The following is a 15,641-nucleotide window of genomic DNA, read 5'->3' on the forward strand; positions in this document are numbered from 1 at the left end:
TTCTATCTTAACATATTTTTAAGTTTGTAGTGGTGGAGTCATTTTGCTGGTACCTTTCACATTCTCGGCATTCTCACCTTACAAAGCTCTCATCCAAGGTTAAAATTGCGGCGCACAAGTCCTTTAAATGCTTGAGATTTCGTATATGACCAAACAAACCGGCTGAATTGAATGTTAGTGTATACATTCCTGTGAGCTTAGTTTGATTATGTTCTACTGTGAAGAAAACGATACCTGTGTGTTTAGTCTGCATGTACGAAAGCCCGAAAGCCCCTCATGAGCTGCGGAATGTTTCTACGACAACTACACAGGTGAATTATTGAATTCCGCCGTTTCATAGCCATTCGTTGCGTATGTAAATATTTTCACTGCGTGTCGATAAGAAAAATAAGTTTATTGATTCACCTTGAGACGGACATCCTGAGCACGTGTGGGCGCCGTACAATGGACGGCAAATCAAATTTAATTATTTTTGGTCTGTTGGCTTTTGATTGTTACATAATTGGATTTTACGCAAAATACAATAGCCAATCGAAGTGTCTTCACACATACATTGATACACCTGTTCGACAGTTGTTCGTGGTGTGGTTGCTGTGGACTCAGCAACTCAGTGCGCATTGTTTGAAGTAATTAGAAATACAACGACTACTGATCACATAATCCGTTACTGTGCTGCCTCGACTGCTGATTACTTCTTCGCTGTATCCGCCACACACCGCCTCGCTTGCCTCCTTATTTTCGTGGTTGGTTGCCAAAAAAATTTCTATTGCAGCCAACAATTAAGCGCTTATGACTCAAATATCGCCAGCCAACGTGGCTGAGTAAGTGGTCCGTTATTGCCTTGGCGGCTGCTGCTCGGTGTTCACTGTACACTCGCTGCATTATCCGAGCAACGCTGAATCATGGCATGAGTAGCAAAACACCTTGTGTGGTGGTGCAATAATGCGAAGAATTACTCAAGATATTTCGGTGATCTTTGATGGAAACAACAAAGAGGATACATGAAAATTTGTTCGAAATTTGCTTTAAAATAATCGAAAGCTTAAACAAGTAACGAAGATCTCTTGTACTCGTGCAATTTGTGGATGATACTCACAGGTGAAATTGTTGTCCGTTTGCTGACACTTTTAGTACCAGACTTGTTTATGCAATCTTATATATATATGTACATAGCTTTCATTGGGAAATATTTATTCGAAACCAATATAGTGATTGAACGACATAACTCTTTGGCGCTAATCGGAGATTCCAAGTGTAGCCAGGTCCTTCTCCACCTGATATTTCAAACGGAGTGGAGGTCTTCCTTTTTCTCTGCTTCCCCGGCGGATACTGCGTCGAATACTCTCAGAGCTGGAGTGTTTTCATCCATTTAGACGACATGACCTAACCAGCGCAGCCACTGTTTCTTAATATGCTGAACTACATATGTCAAGGTAGTAGTACAACTGCGGTAATCGCCGTTGCCAATGCGCAAAGGACCATAAATGTTCCGCAAAATCTTTCTGCCGTTAACTCGTTAAGCGTACTCATCAGATGTCATCTTCATCCATGATTCTGCACCATATAGCAGAACGGGGATGACGAGTGATTTGTAGAGTTTAGACTTTGATCGTCGAGAGAGGACTTTATTTCTCAACTGCTTACTCAGTCCAAAGTAGAACCTGTTTACAAGATTTATTATGCGTTGGATTTCGAGGCTGACATTGTTGTTGCTGTTAAAACTGGTTCCAAGATAGACGAAATTATCTACGACTTCGAAGTTATGACTGTTAACAGTGACGTGAGACCCAAGTGCCACGACTGTTTGTTTGATGACTGGAGATATTTCGTCTTATCTTCGTTCAGTATCAAACCCACTTGCTTTGCTTCCTTGTCCAACCTGGAGAAAACAGAGCTAACAGCGCTGTTGTTGAGGCCAATGATATCAATATTATATTATCGCCAGCAGATGTACGCTCTTATAGAATATTGAACCTTCTCTATTTAGCTAAGCAGCTCGACTTATTTTCTTCAAGAGTAAATTGAAGAAGTCGCACGATAGGGAATCTCCTTGTCTGGAACCTCGCTTGATATTGAACGGCTCGAAGAGGTCCTTCCCTATCCTGAGGGAGCTTTTGATGTTGCTCAACGTCAGCTTACGCAGGCATGTTAGATTTGCGGGGATACTAAGTTCAGACAAAGCGGCAGTTCCTTTTCGTGCTGTCGAAGGGGCCTTTAAAATCGACGAAGAGATGGTTTGTGTCGATCTTTCTTTCACGGGTCTTTTCAAAGATTTGGGCGCATGGTGAAAATTTGGTCGATTGTAGATTTTCCAGGTCTAAAGTCACACTGATAAGGTCCAATCAGCCTGTGGACGGTGCGCTTCAGTCTTTCACAGAGTGCACTCGATAGAATATTTTCATTGGAGGTGCTTTTTACGTGACGACTCCTAAACATAGCGCATAACCCTGCTGAGCTATGATTCGCCTTCTCACTTTAGCTCGCCTTTAAACGGATATTTTTCGGCTACCCAAAGGACACTTGGTTCAAGACCGGAAGTCGTGAGCTACTTGAGCCATATGTAACAAATCGTTTCTGCTCACTCCCGAGTGAATGGCGCTCAGAGAATTTTTCCACTTGCTTGAACTGCTACACATGACTCCATCCTCCTGCTAAGTATAATATTCTAATATTCTCAATACAAGGAGATAACTGTCTACCTAACCCTTAGTTTGTATGGTTTAAAGTCAGTTAGAATCATCTAAGTAATTATGTATACGAAGGTCTAGGGGAAGATTTATACTGATTGCTACTTCTGTTAGAAAATGCGTTTTTCTTATTACACTTAAAATATCTTATATACTGTTCGATATACTCTCTTACACGGTATATAGGGAATAGAAGAGAATCCACTTCTTTTGTTCGGATTTCATTCGACATCTTTTTTGATTCAAGAGCTATTTTGTGTAAAGGAGTGTAGTCTCTTGGAACACAAAATGTTGTTATATTGGAGTAATATTTAAAAATCAAGGAAGGAAGGGCTAAGTGTGGTTGTAACCGCATTTTATATTCTCACAAATTACAAGCTTTAAAACTGGAAAAATACCTTCAGGTATTGGCAAAACTTTATATAAATATGTAAATGTTCCTGAAGAATTCAACATTCAGTGTTCGACGAAATCTTGAAAGAATTATCATCGAATACACTGCTATTAGAACTTTCTGAACTTCATTAAAGTCAAAAAATATTTATTTCCGGTACAATGGCATGCTTTCTTCACGAAAATATTCTTCCCGAATTTCAATACCTGATTTTTTTAAACATTTTAAAGTTTCTCAAAACTCAAAAACCAGCTGTATACGACACAAATTGCCCTGATGTTCCAAAAGAGACAATGAAGTATTTTATTTTACACCAATGGCCTAGAGTTTTTGGCTGGTCGCATGAGAGCTGTGCGTCGTATTAATACCTCGTCGCACATACAAAGCACACACGTGTACATTTTAATATACATATCGTCACCTGAAATGCAAAATAACGTAACAATATTTTCGGAAATTTACAGTGACATGAGTTAAACACGACATAAAATGGAACAAGAGCGAAAAACATTTTTAATATTGGTTAAAACTGGACATATATGAGCGTAGAAACTGAAAATGTTGGACATATGTAATATTATGTTTGTAATTTGAACTAGTGAATCATAAGCAATAAGACGCTCAATTTCGAATTTTTTGATGATACGTTATTTTGAATTTCAGGTGACGATATATACATATGTGTATATATACATATGTCTGTTTGTATATACGCTTACCTATTGGCTATGAACATCCAAATCGCTTAGTTAATGAAGTAGCTGTATCAACTTGATTGACTGTTTGAATGAATGATTGATTGTCGGAATGAGCTGGTCTGTCAAAAATGTCTATTTTAGGAAACGTTAATAAGGTGAAAGCACCAGGACATTTCATTTGTTTCACTTTAAGAATGTGAACTCACCTTAGCGAAAGCAAAAATAAATTTCTATACAAAAACTAAGAAAGATAAAGCAATTATAATTGGATGTGTGTGATTCGAATAACATATGTATGTAATTTAAATATATTTCTCAATATACATAGTATGTTGTGACAAAAAAGTACTCGGAAATTGTAAATAAAACGCAAAATATTAAATATTTATTTGGTCCCCTTCAAAGTAATCCCTAGCAGATGTAATATTCATATACCAAAGATTTTTCCAGTCTTCGAAATACTTTTCATAAGCACTTTTTGGGATGCTGAAGGCCAATCCTTCAGTGATTTTTTTATCTCTTCGATCGACTGAAAACGGGTTCCACGGAGCGGCAATTTCAGTTTGGAGAACAAGAAAAAATCACACGGAGCCAAATCTGGTGAATACAGTGGTTGATCGATGGTATTCATTACGTTTTTGGCTATAAATTCGTTCACAATCGTGGGTCGATGCGGTGGTGCATTATCAGTAAAACGCCTCAATACGGCCAAATATAACTCCTATTGACCGTGTGTCCTTTCGGAACAAGTTTACGATGCACCAAACCACGAATATGGAAAAACAATGAGAATCATCTTGATTTTTGAGTGGCTTTGGTTGTTTTTTTGTGGTTTCGGCTCGTTTTTTCGCTCCATTCCGCTGATTGTTGTCTTGTTTGAATGTCAAACTCATAAACCCATGTCGGCAGTTTTAATGCTCTCCATGAATGTGGAATCGGAATTCGTATGGTCAAGCATGTCCAAAGAGACCTATACTATTTAAAAAAAAATTCAGCTTTGTGGGGACGAGACGGGCAAGAACGCGTTTCGTACCCAAAATATCCAACAAAATCATTCGAACGGTCTAGGGGGAGATATCGAGTTCTCTTGCCATCACTCTAATATTTTCGTGACGATTTTTAAGCACCATATCCTTCGCTTTTTTAATATTTTCATCAGTTGACGAGGTCGAATGTCTTCAACGATCTCTCGATCATCTTTGAAGGCTTTGTATCACTAGTAGGCTTTTGTTTTTGATAAAACTGAATCACCGTTAGTCTTTTCCAACATTGATTGCCGCAACTATTCCGCACTTGAAATTTGTTTAGAAATACAAAATTTAAGACGAAGCCTTTGTTGGACATTTTTTTACATTGTAAAAATCGTAACGCACTATTGAGGTGTACCGACTTAAGCAACTGAGCTGAATCGTTTTAGCCTACAATTTTTGAGTTATCAATCTGAAATTTTCCACTCATCCATTTGTCTCCAGGATATCGGATTTCAAAAGCATATAGTTGCCGTATATACTGTCCGATCTAAACGAGTGAAGATATTTCAGCTTCAGTGCAGCCAAAGTCAACGTTTTTTTTATCACTCCTCTCGGTAACTAAGTATTTTCTCGAAAAGATGCAATGTGCAACGGTATCCATTAAGTTCGACTTCGTATGGATTGTTTTGTCTAACTTAATTTTAACTAGTAATAATCAAAAGCTCGCTTTTAGTGTCGTCTATTGGAGTCTGATAAAGTCTCCTGGCAGATCAAGTTATTCTTGTACTTTTTCCTGGAGAAAATTTTTGATTGAACATTCGAAGATTTTATTTTTGTTCTGTGCCTTTTCTGGTCTGTAGCTCAACGCATTCGTTTAGATAAGATCAAAACGCTGATCCTGTTAAAATATAATAAACAGAGATGTCAGCTTAGAACGACGGTCCGTCGTGCTACGTAAGACTCGCACACAATTATCGTTAAGACTCTCATAATTCGACAAAAAGCTTGTGGTAGTGGACTCATCAAAGTGCTTAAAGTGATTAATATCCATGTGGACTAACATCAGAGTCGCCTATCGTCCTTGGTTCGCCGAATGTATGATTGTCGAAATGTTTTCATCTCTGTATTACCACAAACAAAACTTATTAAGTTAGAAAAAATTTATAAACTTCACTTGAAGCCGAACGTCTCAACTTCCCAACCTTTTTTTTTTCAAATATATTAATATTAATTTTTTGTTGTGTGTGGGCGTAAAAAGCGGAGCATATGTAAACCTTCTGCAGCAAATATTGCAAATTAAAACCTAAAATATTATACAGAAGCGTAAGAGCATCTATAGCCAGCTGAGTATATGCCTTCGTAAGCCCCGCTCTATCAGCGGCTCAAGTTGCACGGCCGTCAAAACAAAAATTCTAGTTAATGTAAACACTCGGAACAAACAGTAAAAACAAAAAAGCAACAACACCAAACGTGCTTGTTTTAAAAGGATATCCGGTACTCGACGGCTTGCGACCCATGACGTCGCATGGCCCAACCAAGTACACATACATATGTAACACACATACAGGCAGGCACATCAAACGGATGAGTGAGTTTTATGGGACTTTGTGACTTGGGACAAGGGTGTGAACTAATGTGTCTTCCACGTCTGGTGTAGCGGATGAAGAGAATATAGCGCAACAATGAGGCTGAGGAGTGCAACAATGCGCACAAAGAATGTTGAAAAACTAGAGATTTTCAAATAATCCTGTCAGAATGTGTGTGTGCTTGCACGCCTACACTAGGCTGCCAGTCAAGCAGAGAAGCCAGCCAGGCAGACAGCCAGCGATCACATTAGAAGAATTGTCAGCGCTTGGGTGAATAATGTGTGGGACGGACACACGCAGTGACATAAATATTCGCGCACGATTACATATTTCAAGTTAACCTGTTTTTTCTTCTACAGCATCCATTAATTTTAAAGTTTAAAATTTTTTTGAAAGAAAAATTTTGAAAAGAAATCGAAAAATAATTAGAATAATAATAGTTTACAAATAATAATTAGTTCACTTCGAAATTTTGTTTTTTTTTCGAATATTCAAAAAAGGTTTTGTTTGCAATTTTAATTCATTTTGTTTCGAAAATTTCAAATGATTTTTTTATCGAAACTTAAATTTTTTTTTTTTTTTGATTTCGAATATTTCAAATAAAATTTTTTTGAAATTTCAATTTTTTTTGTGGTTTCGAATATTTCAAATAATTTTTTTTTTTGAAATTTCAAAATTTTTTGAAAAGAAATCAGGATAATTTTTTTTCGATTAATATTTCAAGTTTGTTTTTGTATTTTTTACCAATTTTAAATTTTGTTTCGAAAATTATGATTTTTTTTAAAGATTTCGAATAAAAATTTTTTGAAATTTGAAATTTTTTTGAAAAATCAGATTTTTTTTTTCGATTAAATCAAGTTAATGTAGCCATTAATAATCAAATATTTTTTTACTGAAAAATCAGAAAATAATTAGAATAATAATAGTTTACTAATAATAATTAGTTTACTTCAATGTTTTGTTTGGTTTCGAATTTTTCAAATAATAACAAATTGAAATTGGTTTCGAATATTTTAAATATTTTGAAATTTTAATTTTTTTGTTTCCAAAATTTCAAATATTTTTTTTTCCAAATTTCAAATTTTTTTGATTTCGAATATTTCAAGTATTTTGAAATTTCAAAATTTTTTTTGGTTTAATATTTCAAATATTTTTTTTTTTAATTTTTTAACACAAATTTGTTTTTTGAAATTTTAATTTTTTTGTTTCCAAAATTTCAAATATTTTTTTTCGAAATTTAAAATTTTTCTTGGTTTCGAATATTTCAAACAATTTTTTTTATCTTTTTTTTGAAATTTGAAACTTTTTTTGGTTTCGAAAATTTCAAATAATTTTTTTTTTTAATTTCAAATGTGTTTTGGTTTCGAATTTTTTTCGAATTTTTTTTTCGAAATTAAAAATTTTTTGTTTCGAATATTTAAAATATGTTTTTTTTCGAAATTTAAAATTTTTTTAGGCTTCAAATTTTTCAAATATTTTGTTTTTTTGAAATATCAAATTTTTTTTTTTGTTTTAGAATATTTCAAATACTTTTTTTTTGAAATTTTAATTTTTTTTTCTATTTCGAATATTTCAAATAATTTTTTTTTCGAAACTTCAATTTTTTTTTGTTTTCGAATATTTAAAAAAACTTTGTTTTTCCAAATTTAAAATTTTTTTTGATTTCGAATATTTAAAAAATTTTTTATTTCAGATTTTTTTTTGTGAAAAAAGACCTTATTCGAATCATGCAAATAGCAGACGTTTTCAAATATTTTTTGTTTTGAAATTTTCAAAAATTTGTTTTGAAAAATGCCCTTTTTCCAACCGTGAAAACAGCAGTCGACCAAAGTGTGGCGGTTGAGACACGCCAGAACGCCATAACGGACAAAAGCGCAACAGCCTGAATCGTTACAGTCAAAATGGCGATGGGAGGCAAGCCGCGCAAAAATGTAGAACGTTGACATTTTGAATTTCTGTGTGTGTGTGTGGGTTTGGTCCACTGGGGAACGAATCGCAAATGCATACTATACACACATACATAAGTACACACATATTTGCATATGCGCTCATCTAGGTGCCGAGGTGCCCGTTAACCATAGAATTGTTTCGCTCGTTTCGTGTTTGCGGCTGCTGTACCGTGCTGTGACTACATGTTTTTTTGTTATTTTCCGTTTTCATTTCACATTTCGCTCGCTTGTTGCTTCTTTTCTACCAGATTTATTGTCGTTGTTGTTGTTTTTGCATCAGTGTCGCTGCCGTTGTCGCAGTTCGTGTTTGTTTTTTCCCAGCATTTGCGAACGTCTTTGGTTTGGCTTCGTGCCAGCACAGGGTTGATTCGTGCAGAAAACGAATTTTTCAAAACTGTTTTCCCCGCATTTAACAACAACAATTAAAGCGGCAAATAAATTAAAAGTAAAAAATGGCATGAAGCAACAGAAAACATGAAATAAATATTGAAAAAGTAAATAAATTCGCCTGTTGAGCGAATCGGGTCGACACAAACACATACTTAATAGGCATATTATATAGGCATACATATGTACATATGGACTTAATACAATCACACTATATTTATATGTATATATATACATACATATGTACAAGGCGAGTAACGAAGTAAACAGGTCGCCGACGAGAATGCTTTTAATTAATTCCATTAGATGGGAAAGGTTAAGCTCGTTTAACTCAAAGGTCTATTATTTTGGCAGAACATCGAGGATACTGAAGTGATCCCTCGCTTTTGTTTGTGTTGTTGGCATGGAACAAGTATCGTTCCGTGCATCTGCCCTTTCTAGAGTCTATTGTAATCAAAGCCACAAGCAACTCTAATGCGAATGATGAAATTTCGACGAAATCTAAGGTGTGTCCAAAAAACAATTATTGGAATCACATTCCTTTGTATCGGCTTGGGATCATAGATCTGATAAGGAAACGATGAAAGTTCTAATGTATTCATTTGTTTCTTCCCTTAAATTACTTACTTTTAAAATTCATGCCCAATTGTCCTTATCCATGGCAGGGATCCATTCTGGTCCGTATTTTTAGATGAGAGAAGGAGACAAAAAATTTTATTTTTTTTATTGTAGCGGTAAAATTCAGCCGAGTTGACAGTTCTTGACCGGATAAAAAAAATTCGGATCCCTTCCGGTTACGTAGACCCGACTGTCGTGTGAACGGAAGTCTCTTTGTCTGAAACCTCGCTTAGTATTGGGCGACTCGAAAAGATCCTTCCCGATCTTGACGAAACTTTCGGTTCAGCAATAGTCTGAAGAAGCCCCACGATAGGAAGCCTACTTGTTGTTGTTGTAGCGGCAGAATTCTGCCGAGTTGACAGTCCTTGATCGGATAAAAAAATCTGGGTCCGTTCTGGTGACGTAGACCTTGACGGAGCTTTTGGTGATGCTCGTCGGGGAGCTTGCATAGCCGTATTAGTTTTGCATAGAGCAAAAGTTTTCCAAGCTATAAGGCCCATCCAATTCCTTACCTGTTTTGAATCTGATATGTTAACGTATGGTATAATATTTCTCATTCTAACTAAGACGTAACGAACTTCAGAAAAGAAGTGATCGCTTTTATTTTGTAGTTCTTCTATGAGAATACATTATAGAACAAGTGTAATAAATAGCTCACCGTTTCCTATTCAAATTTCAAATTTACCAAATCTCCAGATCTCTAGTTTCTTTACGTGTATTTCCTTTCCACTGCTGGTTTCGCCTTCAAGCCTTGTTTCTTAAGAGTTTTCTGAGAATTGTTATTTATATTTGCTTAAGGTTGCCTCAGTTCAGTGGCTCGAAAATGTTGTAAAGGAAACGCTTTTTAATATTGGTTTACTATCGAGATTGGAGGAGTCCAAAGGCAACCTTCACTAAACCATTGGTTGCACAGAGTCGTTTTAAGATTTGCGGGTGAAAATTCAACAAACGACAATACAATCCATCAAGGCAGAAGCTGTGAATGCCATTGAGTTCTTTTGCGACACGCACGCTCGCCATTTGCATTTTATTTTCATGCCTGACAAAGGTTCATTTTTTGGGACGACAAACGTCAAAACTGTCAGATAATGTATGCGTTCAATTATGAGGAAATTCTTTCTAAGAGTAGATGAGGGGAAAACGAAAAAGAACAATGCGAAATGTGTCTGAATGTTTGTATGTAATTCATTAAGGTAAACGTGGTCCATGGCGTAGCTGTGCCGAGGGCCAATGAAAATGCGGGTATCCACAGCAGCAAGCTCGTAAACTTTATGAAAAAATCATGCATGCACGCGCTTTAATGGGCTCACACACACACTGATACATATGTGAATATACTATATATGTATATATATATGGTATGTGTGCTGTACATAGATATCCACATATATACCTCGGAAAATTAATGCTGCTTTGAGTGGCCGACTTCACGTAGGCGTCCACTGACAGCCAAATTTGTTGTATGGGGTCGAATAGACAAGGCACCAAGGCACCAACGAAACAAACAGAAAAAAATCAGAAACAACAATAAAAAACACGTTTGCGAAGCGGTCTTAACCAAAGACCCATAGAAGCTGACAAGAAATTAAGGGAAATTTATTGACGACAACTGTCGGCCATAATCATCTAGCTGATGTTATTGGTGCCTTAGTTGTTGTTGTATAACATTTTCATTTTGTTGTTGCTACTGTGCACCACACGCTTACACAAAAGTAGCGGAAGTGTTGGCAAAACGTGCGGAGGAAGAGTGAAAAAAGTCAAGACAAACTGAAACTTTTACTTTTGGTCCATTCCCGAGACGAGTGTGGCGCGCCGGCACCTTCGCTCCGGAGCCCGAAAACAAACTACAGTGGCAGACAAGGAGTATACGCAGATGTACGTGTGTATGTTTGTTCCTCACATGCACCAACACTTAAGTGCTGCCAACAATCTCGATGCCTGACAGTTTTTTTGTCGGTGTGGGAGGTTGCTACTGGATATATCAAAACCATGGCAACTCCGGGCACACAATACACTAGCCATACCATCCAGCTCTGCACTATGCAACGCTCTCGCTACATATTCATAACAAAAACACCCGCACCTCCCGCACAGCTGTAAGCTGCATAGACGCTGCGTGGCTGTTATGAGTAACTCGGTGGCTCGTGTGGTCGTTTGGCCGTTTGGGGTCCATCACACTCTCAGTCAGTCGGATGTCAGAGTGTGCGTGAAGCATGTAATTTGCCATCCAACAAAAGTGTCAGTATGTGGCAAGAATTATGATGGGGGACGGTGCTCAAGATGAGTCCACGACACGCTATGTGCGTGTGTGTGCCGATGCGTTTGCGTGGGTGCTGTCTTGGTTGCCACTACTGTAGGTGGGGTGCTGGTGCGGCATTACAGATAAATGCAATGAGGCGAAAAGTTGCCAGAAGTGGGAGCAAGCGTTCTTTCGTAGCGGTGGCTCAAGCAGTAGGTGTGCGCAATGCATGTGTGTTATTATTTTCCTCGGACTTTTTATACGCATATACAGGCCAATGCTCACAAAGAGCTGTAGCGCAAAAAGATGATACCTGAGAAAGCACTTGTAGTTACCATTTGGTAGTGCAGCGATTTCTGTTAGGACCGGACAATATTGAGAGATTTGAACAGTGATATCGAAACTTACATACGTCTAACGTTACAAGGATTCCTTCATAGCAGACTTTCAGTAACAGGATTGCATTAGCCCATCAATGTTAAGAGTTATTTTATTTTACATCGAAAGCCTATTTCTCTAGAACTTTTCACATTATTTCAATAAGAAGCAACGCCACTCCTCGAAAGAAAAAATACTGAACCTAAACACGATTATATCTATCTCTAGGAACCTCTTAAATCTTATGTGAGTTTTAAGACTACCAGAAACTGAAATGGTCCCTATATATCTAACAGAACTTGTCGGACAGCGTGAAAAAGTTTCAAGTTTGGCATTTGCCTGAAAATATGAAAATGTTAGTTCGGGAAAAGTGATAAAATGAAGAAGCTTTGCAAACTTAAAGGCTCAAGAAGCTTAATCATGAAAAGAATTAAAAAAGTTTAGCCCTAAAAATAGATTTTTTTTTTTAATTAATTCAGTAAAAATTATAAAACAAATAAGTTATAGTTTGTAAGGAAACGTCGGCGGCTCTATAAAGTTATACTAAGTACATATATATTGTATACAAAGGGTGATCCTTTTCAACGTTCCCTACTTGTTTTAAAGAAAAAACACAGAAACTTCAAATTTAATGGGGAATCTTCATTATAATTTGAAACAACCTTTTTTTTGCATTTATGTTTTTGGAAGATTATCTCTTTCAAATGTTGGCCATGGTTACGTCTTAAATGGTCCATCCGTTGAGTCCAATTTTCGATGACTCGTTCGAGCATTTCGACTGGTAACTGGCGAATGACCTGAGTGTTGTTTTACGAAACGGGATTGTCCGCATAGGCTTTAGACTTTACATATCCCCACAGAAAAAGTCTAATGGTGTGATATCACATGATCCAGGTGGACATTCGACCGACCCAAAACGTGAAATTATCTGGTCACCGAAGTGTTCTCTCAATAAATCCATTGATTGACGCGATATGTGAGATGAGGCGCCGTCTTGTTGAAACTAAATGTCGCCGAGATCACAAGCTTCAATTTCAGGCATGAAATAGTCGGTTATGATAGTGCGATAACGGTCGTCATTAACGGTTACGTTCTCATTGGCATCATTTTTAAAGAAATATTAACCAATGATTCCACCAGCCCACAAACCGCACCAAAACGTTGTTTTTCTGGATGAAATGACAGCTCTTGAATCTCTTCAGGTTGCTTTTCGTCCCAAAGGCGGCAATTTTACCATACCCATTGAGCAAGAAATGGGTTTCATAGCTGAACAAAATTTGGCTCGAAAACGTCGCATCTTCTTGGAACTTTTGTGTAGGTCGAGGGCTTTAGCTCTTCCACAAGCTGTATTTTGTATGCTTTCAAGTTAAGATCTGGAGATAAAATGCACGTCAGTGCGAGTTGCTGCGAACGACGCCGAATCGTCTCTCCACCGTCTTCGTGTACACTCTCAGACTCGACTGCTATATTTCCTTCACTGTACGCTGGACGTAATCTATTCGGTCGAAAGTTATCCGATAATGAATTCTGGGTCTCAAGATGGGTGGTTTGGTATTGCGAATAGTAAGTTCAGTGCGCCGATTATATTGACCATTGAGCGAAGTGCTCGAAACACATTCTTTACAGAACGTGAATTTTCGTAATAAAGTTGAGCGATGAAATGACCATCAAAACTCTATAAAAAAACATGACAGCTTGACACGACTCACACGTGATCTGTCAAAAAAAAAAATAGAGTATTGAAAAAAGTATACTTGGATCACCCCTTAGTACCTAGCTGCCATACTAACTGCAAGTTCAAAATCAGTTTCTTGTATGGATATTTAGTATTATAACTTTGGTGTAATTCAATTTATGTAACTTCTCTCTTAATTTTTGAAGTTTTTAATTAAAATTTATATTAAATCGATTTTAATTTTTTTGTACTTTCAGTTTTTTCGCGCGACATAAGCGCCGCATGTGGAAGACACGACGCCGGCGTCGCGTACATTGATTGCCATACACAGAGTTGCTTATACAGACAACGTTTTAGTCATTCGCTAGTTCACCACAATTGAGAGCAATAACTCTCAAGCGGTATTAATTAATTTGTTGCCATAAATTGAGGATTCGCAAGCCATAAAAGCAATCCTGGCGAAAAATAGAAAAAAGTGATCAATTTTGTAACCTCCAGTGGCTGTACATATGTACATAGATATTAAAAGGCATTAAAATAAGTAAACAGAGGAATACTACGACTTACTATTTTTAAGCGGAGAAAGTGTGGTGAGTTTAAAAATTGTATTTTTTTGAAATTTTTTTTTTTGAAAAATGATTATTTTCTTATTTTGAAAATTCTTTTATTAAAAAAAAAAACAATTTTTTTGAAAAAAAATTTTATATGATAATAGTTTTTATTTGAAATATATTTTTTGTTTGAAAAATATTTTTTATTTGAAAAATATTTTTTATTTGAAAAATATTTTTTATTTGAAAAATATTTTTTATTTGAAAAATATTTTTTATTTGAAAAATTATTATTTTTTTGAAAATTATTTTTTAAACCATTTTGTGTAAACATTATTTATCTAAACATTTTTCAAAACCTGTTTGCGATAAAAATTATTAGAAAAATAATAAAAAAAAAAATTTTTTTATAATAATTTTTATTTGAAAAATTATTTTTTTTTTAGAAAATTATTTTTAAAACAATTTATTGCAAAAATTATTAATTTAAAAAATTATTCAATAGTAAATTTTTTTTCACAAAATTTTATTGCCATAAACTTGATAACTAAATTTTTAGAACAAAAATACTTATAAATATTTGTAACGCTTTTCTATTATACGCTCTATGAATTTTTATATATTTTTCCTATTATTTTTGTTGTTTTTGTGTGATACATTAATTTTATTATTTGTATTCAATTTATGATCGCTTTAGCTAATTTATAGCACGTTCCTATAAAAATGATTATTAATGCTTGTATGGATTTGCTTCGATTATGCACTTGTGTGTATATTTTTTAATTAACGTCTGCCCATTTCCTGTCTGTCCTCTGCTTGATTAGTTGGTTTTGTAGTTGGATCGCGCCACTGTCAAGAAATTTCCCTGCTACAAAGTAATATACATGTACATATGTACATATGTATGTAGCAATGTGCAACAATTTAAGTTGACTCTCTGTATATACAGTGGGCTAAACCCGAAAATTCATTTAAAGAGAATTATTCTTGAGTCTATTTTTTTTGTAATCCTGCGGCGCAGAATCGTTAAAAAAAACTGAGCAAATGTATGAGAAAATTATTTTATAGAAAACACTCTCATAAAATCCTTGATGGTCTTTCCTTAATTTAGTTTTTTTGCTTTCTCGGAGTTCGGCGAAATGTGAGAGTGAATTTCCGAGACTCAGTGTTCTGCTATTATTCGAATTCGAATAAGAATATAAAAAATATCTGTATCTCCTTTACTTTTTATTGTTGTTGTTGTAGCGGCAGAAATCAGCCGAGTTGACAGTCCTTGGCCGGATAAAAATCCAGCTCCGTTCCGGTTACGTAGACTCGACTGTCGTGGGAACGGATCACCTCTACTTTCTTAATGTACGCTAAGCAGGGATTGGTCGACGAATCGCTTCTGTTTGACTGCAAGATCCTTTTGGCCCGAACGCAGGAGATTTCCTGAACTACTTGCCCTTAGCGAAGTACATTATATAATAAGCTTTCATGCTGCAAAGCTAAACATTCAGTCGGACGCA

General features: G+C 35.8%; 1 protein-coding gene across 8 annotated transcripts in view; it reads left to right on the plus strand.

Annotated features, from left to right (window-relative positions):
* Positions 1–15,641, plus strand: part of LOC126756386 (myocyte-specific enhancer factor 2) — a 236,369-nt gene that overhangs the window by 90,224 nt on the left and 130,504 nt on the right. For all 8 annotated transcript variants that reach the window (XM_050469425.1, XM_050469427.1, XM_050469423.1 and 5 more), the window contains exon 3: positions 13,840–14,172. The gene's annotated coding sequence lies outside the window, so the exon portion shown is untranslated. The remainder of the gene's footprint in view (positions 1–13,839; positions 14,173–15,641) is intronic.

Source organism: Bactrocera neohumeralis, chromosome 4, assembly GCF_024586455.1.
Source record: "Bactrocera neohumeralis isolate Rockhampton chromosome 4, APGP_CSIRO_Bneo_wtdbg2-racon-allhic-juicebox.fasta_v2, whole genome shotgun sequence".
In the NCBI taxonomy this organism is placed as follows: domain Eukaryota; kingdom Metazoa; phylum Arthropoda; class Insecta; order Diptera; family Tephritidae; genus Bactrocera; species Bactrocera neohumeralis.